Consider the following 10,609-nt stretch of genomic DNA (forward strand, 5'->3'; position numbering starts at 1 on the left):
TCTCTCACCAACTAAAAAGGTCTAGAGAAATGCTTTTATCGCATTGTTATCGCTGCTTTCTTCTAAGATGGCCCCAGCTGTCACAGGAAAAATAGGTCCCGAGATCGACCAAGATCAGCAGTTTGTATGTACATTTTCAACATCGCTTGAAAATCTGATAAAAATCCAGTGTTTATCACCATTAAAACACTTGCAACAGAAAAGTGGCCTCCAGGTCTTCACTCATCCAGCAGACACAGGCAGACGTACTCCAGCAGGACATGCATTTCTCATTAGTCACAACTTTGCCCACAACCCTCACGAGAAGGAACTATCTCAAGGAACCAGGGCACAGTTCAACCTCTACCTCCGCTCAGTCCCTGGGCTCTCTGGTGAAAAGTGCCTGGAGTGGCTGATCACCCAGATTTTGGCTGAAGTCCCCAATTTATCACCTCTAATCCAAGAAATAATTATCATATTCAACCAAAGGAGTTAGTTTGGCTTCTTCTCACTGTTATTCCCACATGAGTCTACTGATAGTGCAGGTATTAGTCACACACTTCTTTCATCACGGCTTACTTAAAGTGATTTACACTTACCTCAAAATGTTGAGCAAACCTGAAGCACATGCTCACAAAATTCTCAAGTTCTTTTTTTTCTGTGTAACTGTCAAACCCAGCTTCTTTCCAAAAGCACCAGAATTTGATGTCTTCCAACAGGATGGTATCTATCTGCCTCGCAGAGCTGCTGTTAGCCAGCATTCTGTATCGAAGGAGTCAGCCAGGGAATTACTGGGCCATTGGGTCTGTCATCTTTCAGTAAGTGCATGCTAGCACTACACTGGAACTAAAACTTTTCCTTATATAAGATGTAAATTGTTTCAACTCCAACAACCTTGAGAAAGGTTTAAAAAATTAGAAGCACTGAGGAATCTGGCCAATCATATTTGTAAAAAAAAAATGTTTACACCATGGTGCTGATTCTCCATTTATTCAGCTGCTATGGGTTCACACTAGCTACACTCGTACAAAAGCAGGACCGATTTCAGCCTAAGCAAATGTAACACCTTTAAAGGGAAAACTTAACACTGACATTCTCATCTTAAACCTTCCAATCAGTCTTACAGAAACCCTATTTTTGTGCTTTTTCATGTGGAAATGAATGACTTGCTGTTCTTTTGTGTGATAATTTAGCTAAGCAACAATTATTACTTCGTGTCCTCAGCTGTGGAAAGGACAGAGTTGAGTTACTTCATTCCCGTTTCTCTCTCTTTGCATTTATAAATTATATATTTTTGTCTTTATTAGCAGCTTGCAACAGGAAATAAATTGAATTCATCTGAGTATTAACGTCACCTAACTACTACTATAGAAATGTAATTTCTAATCTCAAGCACGGATAAAACTTTGCACTCATATTGTTTCCTCAATAATTTTATTTGTTTTTCAAATCCAGACCAAATTCTGCCCTTCAGCTTCTTAGAGGGATCTATATACAAGGATCAAGAGCAAAAAATGGACAGAACTACTGCTGTGGAAAGGAGAAATACAATGTGTGAAAAAGAAAATCTTCAGTCCTTGCTCATAAGATCCTTTTATTCCAGACCTGTGATTTTATAAAGTTTTTAGAGAAAGCCTCTAGACAAATTAAGTCATGGATTAATATAAATGACACAAAGTTATCTTTATAACAATAGATTAGTATACTAGTAAGTCACATATATTATTTTCTCACTATTTATGGTAGTGGTGATCCCAGTAGCACTAGCATAGCTAATGCCACTGCAAAAAACCAAAGCCAGTGAAGCCTTCCATGTACAAATTGCACTAATCACTTCTTAGAACCAGATTACCTTCAAATGAGAAAATGTGAAGAAATAACACCAACTGCAGCAAACAAAAAACCCACTAGTTATTTAAAGAAAATTGCACACAGCAATGCTGCCAAGATGCCACAGTGTCTCCATCACAGCCGGAGGTGGATGGCTTCTGCAGGCTTGGGCAATTCACATTTCAGATTCTTTTCCCACTGCCCACATGTTCAATTTTACTCAACAGCAAGCCCTATTTCTCCCTTATTTACCTTCTAAAGCAAAGCCCACATTGGTGGGAATGAACACCAAAGTGACACTTAGAAAAAGCAACATCATTTGAACAGCTGTAGACAGTCTGTTATTTATCAGAAATTTTAACAAAGGCCAAAGGAAAAAAGCAGCAGTTCAGCAGAGAGCGAGTCCTGCCCTAGCACAGCTGTTACACAAGATGCGAAAATTTCAAAATGAGAAAGTAAACACCACTCTATATTCTAGCAAAGGGGGAAGAGATTTTTCTTCCCAATCCTTGGAAATGGCAAACTTAACAGTAATGAAATGCAAACATCCCCCCCATTCCCCAAATATAAAACCTGGGATCCAGTTGTGATTCTTGCCTTGTGGTATTACTTTGCCCACGCTACCTACAGGGCAAAAAGCTATAGATGCTGGACGGGGCCCTCAGCAGCAGTAAACCAGCACTGTGTTGTTGATGTTCATGATCACTGCTCTGACAGTTTTGCTGGACAAGCTCAGAGTTCACAGCCAGCCCCTGCCAGCAGCTCACAGTTTGGGGAAACACCCACAGGGGTAAAATCTTTCCCCAATAAACAGATTTGTTAAAGGCAGTGCAGACAGATCTTTTCCAGGGTCCTTTCAACAGGTTTCTTGCTGAAGGCAGGAACTGGTGCTCCTGTGGTAGCAGCATCAGGAATGCAAAACTCCCCATTCCGCATCTGGAGACAAACAGATGGATGGAAGCTCTAGCATGAACCAGTTTGATTTGGCTGTTCTGTCATTTAGAGGCTCACATTCCTCAGTGCTGTTATTTACGACTCAGATGACAAATACACAGAAGAAAAAAACCCCAGGACCTCCAATTGAATCAAGGAGGTACTTAAAAAACTCCCTGCCAACAACACAAGGCAAGTCAAGTGCAGCACAGCCGTGCACCAATAGTGCAGGTAATACATGGACCTGCACTATTGGAGCCAGACACATTAAAAAAGCCTTACATGGAGCAGTGTCATCACCCACTCAGACACAGAGCTGTAACTGATGTGTGCAGACTTTCCTGGGGGTGAGCAATGCACGGATGAAGGCAGAAGCAGAAGGTCTCTGTCACTATCTTTCCCTGGTAGCTGGTTCCTAAAAATTAGAACAGACTAGTTTTCCCAAGGCAAAAGCACCCAGGAAGCTGTTCAGAATTATGTACCCTGATTTACTGAAAGCAACACCTCACCATATCTCCATTCAAGAGGGTGATGTGTAGGTCCAAATTTGCCTTATTGCAGATCTCAGACAAGCAACAGCCTCAAGGCACAAAGATGGCCAAGCTCTATGTCAGGCACACTCACAACTAAGTGACCTTCCAGCAAGAGCTGTGCTGGCCACCCACACATGCCCAGGGTCCACAGGCCTCCAAAGGTATCACAAAGGCAAACTGTCCCATAACAACAGAGATAATGGGAGAGACATTACAAGGGTGGGGGGTGTGTGTGTGTCTTTGTTTAACAGGACTGTTGGCAGTTCTCTTCCTATTGTTATGTCTGGGACAATATGGCAAACAAGATATGGATATCTGGTTATCTGCAGAAGCAGCTGTGTTGTGCAGAGGCTTGTGCCCCACAGGGCTGTGACGGCAGAAACCAGGCACTAAGCAATACCAGCTCTGGATGATGTCTGAGCACCACTGATATCCTTTGAGTATTTTTCTTACAAAAGAAAAGAAAAAGGCAGCACACCACAGGAACAACTGTAACCCAGCAGTTTGAGGACATCCAGGAGACATTAGATGCAGGCTTGGATATTAAACCTTAATCTCTATCATTCTTTGAATGTCTGAGTCACTGGTTCAGGGGTATTCTGGACTAAGCTCTATCCATCTCCTTTGTTGGAATAACTTAATTTCATGTAAACAATCATATATTAACAGCAAAGGGAATCTCAGTGATCATCTTCCACCTACCATGGAGTTATTCACTGCACAAAGTCCATCTTTTTCTCCTTAATTCAAGGGATGTGCAAACAAGAACAACCTTTATTTGGGAAATTGAGAGGCCTACAACAAAAAGGCTCAGGCATACCTTTGGAAAACTACACTTCTTGCCCACCTTTAAGCACTGGGTTGTTGGTTAGTCTAGGGTACAGGCTGGGGTAGGTGACCAGAAACTCTTTATGAGTGTTATCACAGCTAATGCATCCCAGGGTTACAGCAATCTGACATTAGCCGAAGAAAACCCGTTTAGTCAGAATTTTTTCTGACCATTGTTCCCCTTGACTCCATTCTACAGCTATTTCCCCTGGTTATTCAGTAAGCAGCAATCTGCTGCAGTGCACTGAATGCTCTGTGCTTTATACCATACCCCAAGGGTCCAAAGCAATACGCCAAAGAAATAACACTCTAGCTGTGTTTCTGAATTTTAGCTTAGTTATAACACCGTGGGCAATAAAAAACTGAAGGTTCCAGTTACTGATAGAAATTTTAATAACTTCTGAAAGCAGAATTTTTAATCATTCGCTTGCAATATTTTCCTTTTTAAAACAAATATTCACGTTTCTAGGAATTGCTGACTACTGTGCTTATAAAATGGAGCCTATTTTTGCTGTGTCTAGGGAAGGATAAGGAAAACATGATGCACAAACCAGGGAAATTGTAGAAAAAATATTGGCTAGAAAGTCTGTGCTCCTGAAGACAACCAAGGATAACATTTAACCAGAAACTGGTTTTGACATTCAGCTGTCAGTAGTTCCCTTAAGCACTGGAGCCTCTCAGTCTGCAAATAAAATCCTGATTCATACAAATGCATATACTAAACAGGTGTATGAATCCACCCAGTTTTTTCAGAAAATTTAAAAAGAAATAACCTTTGAAAAACTGATTTCCAAAGCTCTGAAGTCGGTTTTTATATGCAGGCAAATTGATGTATATGTTTATTATATATGAAACGCACAACTTTATATATTTTGCTTCACTTTCAGTGTAAAATCTATTTCTTATTAGTAGAGAAGGTTTAGCATATAGACGTTAGCCAGGTGGTTAGAGAACTTGCCTGTATGAAACACGATAGGTTAAATCCCATTAACACTAATTACATCCACAGCAGCGTTTCCACATACAACCTCACATGTGTTTCAGCTTTGACACTTAAAGCACATTCACTCAAAGTTATCTTAGGACATCAATGTCTTTATCTGGAATAAGCTAAAGCATTTTTGTTTTATTTTTCCTTACACATCAGCTGCTCACTAAGGATTCAATATGTATTTTCATGTTCACAAATTATGCCAGTTGAAATATACAAGCTGCAAAATAGAAGAGAAGAAAACAAAGACAGCAAAACTCCCACCACTGGTCAATTTGCATATAAAATCACATATCAATATAATTTATAAGAAATTACCTAACAACCCCCATAAAATTTAACAATCTTCAGTAACACTTCTTATATTCTTGACTTCTGAACAAATTTTGGTTAACAGAAAATGTTGCCTATTTCTCTGCTAAAATAACTTCTAGGTTTTCTTTTCAAAGGATTCTCCTATCACTAGTAGGTAATTCTGCCATATATATAGTAGTTCATATATATAGTACTTTCTATAGCAGAAAAGCTATGTATATTTTCGCCATCATACAAAATACTGACAAAGTTCTAGGATCTGTTACTACTATTATTTTATAGGTTTCAGAACAGAAGACAAAAAAAGACGTCTCCTTTCTGAAACCTAAAAGCTAAATTTTAGCTAAGGTATAACTAGAGACAATCAACAAAAGAAATGAGGCAAAAAAAAAAAAGTGAGGTTAATAGCAACAGCTTTGCAACTCAGCCAGTTTAGGAAAAGGAAAAAGAAAAAAAAAAAAGAAAAAAAAAAAACATTGTCATACTTACTTTAAAATGGTAAATAATAGAGGGCATAGAGGTTCTGAGCCAAATCCTGCCTAAGGCAGTGGAAAGATACGCAATGGCTACCGTGGCATTTTGGATCAGAACTAATATTTTTATCTAATTTAAGCTAAGGTCATAAAGCATTTTAGCTCACACTTCTAAACCCAGTGAACCTTACATTTTGCAAATGCCTGCTGAACATCTTTGAATAAGCTACGGTATGCATAAGGTGAGTTTCAGGAAGACATTTAAATGGAGAGCAATACCTCTTGCTTGAAGAGCACTTTATTGATGTGAAATCCTTGAGCTGTACATTGCTGGGGGCTGGGATTGTACACTGCGTGAGCACCCTGCTCCTGTACCACCCACCAGCATCTCCTGTTGGCCTCCGTCACAAACAGGACACCAGGCTGGGGGGCCTTTGGCTAAAATGGCCTTTTAATGTTCTTATGTACTATACAGAAAATCAGACAGGCATCTTTGTGAAACTTCTTCCCTCTCCCCTCCTCCTCCCCACTCCCTCACAGCTACAGCATTCACAGACATATTCCACAGATTTTATTTTCAAATTTTTTTTCATTTTAAATCACTGTCAAATTAAAATCAGACTCACAGGACTGGCTGTATCTGAGTGCAACAAGCAAGTGGCTTAAGCTTATTTCTTCTGTTAACAGGGTACTGTACTGCTCTTCCTGCCTAGCATTTTACCAGAGCATCTTTCAGAAGCATTAGAAGAAGATTACACAGTCCTCCTTGATTATCTCAGACCTTAAATTTATTATACCCCTATCACACACAGCTATTATAGTCAACTGCAGGTTTGTAATTGCTCTCAGTGGGAGAAAGTTCAAGCCCTTTATTTCTTCCTCAGAAGGATATTGGGCCTGATCCAATTCAGGCCAGGCTCATACTGTTTTCTTCTCTAAAAATCTATTTCCTTATTTCTAGATTAATACAAGCTACATGATACCATCTTTCTCTCTGGCCCTTGACCTTCCAGATAACCCTTCTTTATGCAAGAAAATAAATGTGTAGGAGAACATAATATTAATTAAAAGGCAACATAACTTTGATTTAAGCATCAAATAAAATTATGATATCACTGAAGCAAAGAATCTTGAATACAGTTCATCATACAGACATTGAGCAAAATCAAAGTGTAGCTGTGAGCCAGTACTAACAACATAAGCATACTCCCCTCTGATGCAGACGCAGTCACTCAGCTCCATTATCACTCCAACTTAGGGGTAGGATCCTTGACCACAGGCAGCTCTCATTTACTCACCCCACTGCCCCCCTTCGGTGCTGCCAACCAAAGAGCCACTCATTCATGGGGACCTCTCGGGGGGGGCCCTTGACTTGCAAGTTATACGAATAACACGAGACACTCACCCCTACACACACACATACATCACCTGTAATTGTACTCTGGTGAGTTTGCATCTGAGTATTTTCTTAAAGACAGACCCATTTGTCTTTCCAGTTAGTTGTCCTCTGTGAAAACACAAACTTTGATGCTTATTTTTTCAAGGCACATAAGAAATATAATTCATTATGAATTAATCTGCATAAGAAAAAAATGCAGCTCAAAAATTTTGTAGGAGGACACCAACATAAAGAATAGTGTTTGCAGGGAGAGGTGGAAATCATGTGTTTGCTGGTACTTTTATTCCGGCTTGATGGGCTTTCCAGGAATTCAGGGTTTAATGGTAGCTCAACAAGGTAAATGGTCAACATCTAAGATTGGCTTTAACATATTACAAGTCTACAAAAGCTACCTCTCCCAAAAGATGCGCTCGCTACTCAAACTCCTCCCATTGAGGATCCCCCAATACTTGCTTCCGAACAGGAAAATTGATAGAATCCTTCACTGGACAGAGATGCTATAATCAGGTTCAGGAGGTGATTAACATGGAAAAGCTGGCTGATGTAGGTATCGACGTTAAGTGACAAGTCCCCTAGCATTTCATTTTGTTCACAATCTCCACTGCAAAGGCTACTGCTCTTCCCGCTTCCTCACTATTGAGCTAAAACAAGCAAAGGACTAAAACCAGTTTACAATATTTGCCAACTCCAGCTGCTGGTCTTGTCTTCCGTTTAAATGCTATTCATTTCTGCTTTACTACAGTCTCAGTAGAAAACAATGAACTCTATAAAACTTAGATTGGAGACTAATTCTAAATTTAGAAATCTTTCAAAGCTGAGGGCTTTTGGATAAGGCATTCTCATTTAATGCTATCAGAAGGATTAGAAAGTAACAAAATGTTCATGTCTTTATTTTTTATAAAGCAACTAACCAAGCTAAACTGGAAGATGAATATTAAAATGACTAATTTTCATTGATGAACTAAAATGATTAAGTCAAAAGCCCATTGCATGATATATAGCACTACTGAGCAAAGTTAATATTCTTTGGATGGATGTCATAATTGTGTATTTTCATAACCTAAAATGTTTTTATTTCATAGATGTGCCATTTTAGCAGTACATTTCTTGTCTTACATACTTGTTGTAGGGTTAATTTCAATACATGTATAATGTATGCTATGCTTACATTACTAGAACATACTGTCATTTTTAGCTAAAATTTAACACTCTTTTCTACTTCAGAGTACAAATCAGTTGTTGCTTTCTCTCAGTCTCTCCAGTCAGCTGCATCATAAAATACCCTTTAGACCCCAAATATTCATGTTTTATAAATCCTCATAATGTAAGTGCTGTAATGTTTTGGTTTATATCTATTGAGACACACTTGAGTTTTGATATTTAAGGACTTGTGCATTAGTGATGCACTGAAATTTGGACAATTTATGTGCTGAACTGCCAGAGAGGCTCTGGGAAGACAAAAGCTCAGCAACGATGCTGTGGCATGACACAAAGATCCAAACTGAGGATGTTTGTGAAAGGGCTTTCATTGAGCCAAGGAGGTTTTATGAGACTTCAGCACAGTATAGCATTATAATGTCAGAACTATTAGGGCAGCTCACTGTTTACTCAGCACAGATATAGCTCTGGGGTATGCAAAAGTGTGGAAATAAAAACTATTTAGGTTACAAATACAAAATCTATAATCCCCGGCAATTTAGGAAATTTTCACTGTTTCCTATAACAACCTTATCACACTTTTTAAGAACTGTCATAATAACGAAACAGTTACAGCACTGATTTACTTAAAACTTTGCTACTGAGAACAGTCCATTTTACAAATTGCCAATTAGTCATGTTCAAGTGGTTACTACTACAAATTTGCTGGAATAAATAAATAAAAAACCAACTGCTTTGATTTTTTTCATTTTTAATCTTCTGGAACTTGATCTTTGGGAAATTGAGATTTTAAAAGTGCTCTACATGCTGATTTAAAATATGGAACCTGGAATTTGCCCAAAAAGATGATATCCTCATAAAAAGGCAGGCTGGTCAAATTTGTTAGTATGAAGCATAGACATCCAGGCTTTAAAGACCCATGTGCTGAGAGAGTCTCACATTGACATGGCTTTAAAGGTCACATGCATGCTCTGCCTCAATTGAACCCCAAGGGATGCTGTGGCTAAGCACACAAGATGTTCAGATACTACAATTAGGTTTAAATGGGCATATGGCAGAAGAAATCTGTTCCCATAGGAGGAGGAAAAGGAGAAGTAATATCACAAGCGAAATTAAGAAAAATCAGGATGACAGCATATTACTAAACTAATAGAAGGGGTGATACAAAAGGGAGGAGGCTGAGTTGCAGGGAGACACTTGAAATTAAGAAGCCAATTCTGGGAGCATGGCAATGCGTTCAGTATTCATGCTGACCTTCAGCTGGAGAAAAATGTCATTCCTTTTGATTCATTTGGATTTTGGTATATTTCAAATTTATCTAATGTTTTCAGTACAAGGCAACTAATCTCAAAAAAAGCTTGGTTTGAAAGCTTTACAAATGTGGTAGTTCACACAGGACAAAGAAGTAAATGAGTGAGTAAAGAACGAGAATTTTCCCTCCTGTTCAAAGACAAGCTGTATTCATACACCAGTCTCTAGACCTCATAATCTCTCAGACGCTGCTGCCTCTATCCGCCAGGCCTAGCTTACAGAGCAGAGGTGAAGTTTGCTAATTAGTTTGGACCCAAATCTGTCTAAGATACTTTCTTCTTGGGTTGTTCTTTCCTTGGGCTAGTAAGACAGAAATCAGCCTCAGAAAGAATGAACATTTTTTGCAACATTTTCCTTCTGCCACGTCTAAGCTCAGCTCTAAAAGCGAAGCTGCAAATGCAGAAAGATTCATTTGCCTTCCCAAATACATTTTGGGATAGCTCTTAGCTCTGCAGTATCAACAAAAGTGCAAGCAGCATGTCTGTGACCTCCTCTTTGCTATCTGCACAGGAGTGTGACACATCTTACTCATTTTTCCCTTAAGAAATAATTTAGAGGAACACAGGTATTTTTAAGAAATTTTTTTCATATCTTTATCATCACATATATTTTTTAAAATCCAAAAAGCATGAAAAATTTACAAGAACTCCCATTTAAAAACTCCTCAGGTCTATAGAGTGTTTTCTCCACCTGCCTGGAATAACATCATTTTGGGGAGGATTTTTCCACACGGATATATGACAAATGATGCAAAAATCCTCTTCTGACACTCCTCTATTGTATCCAAACAAGGCAGGGAGTATTTAGTAGCCCCCACCAGGCTGGGAGCTGGCTGCTGCTGAAGCTGAATACAGCATGG

This window comes from Falco biarmicus, chromosome 6 (assembly GCF_023638135.1).
Source record: "Falco biarmicus isolate bFalBia1 chromosome 6, bFalBia1.pri, whole genome shotgun sequence".
Taxonomy (NCBI): Eukaryota; Metazoa; Chordata; class Aves; order Falconiformes; family Falconidae; genus Falco; species Falco biarmicus.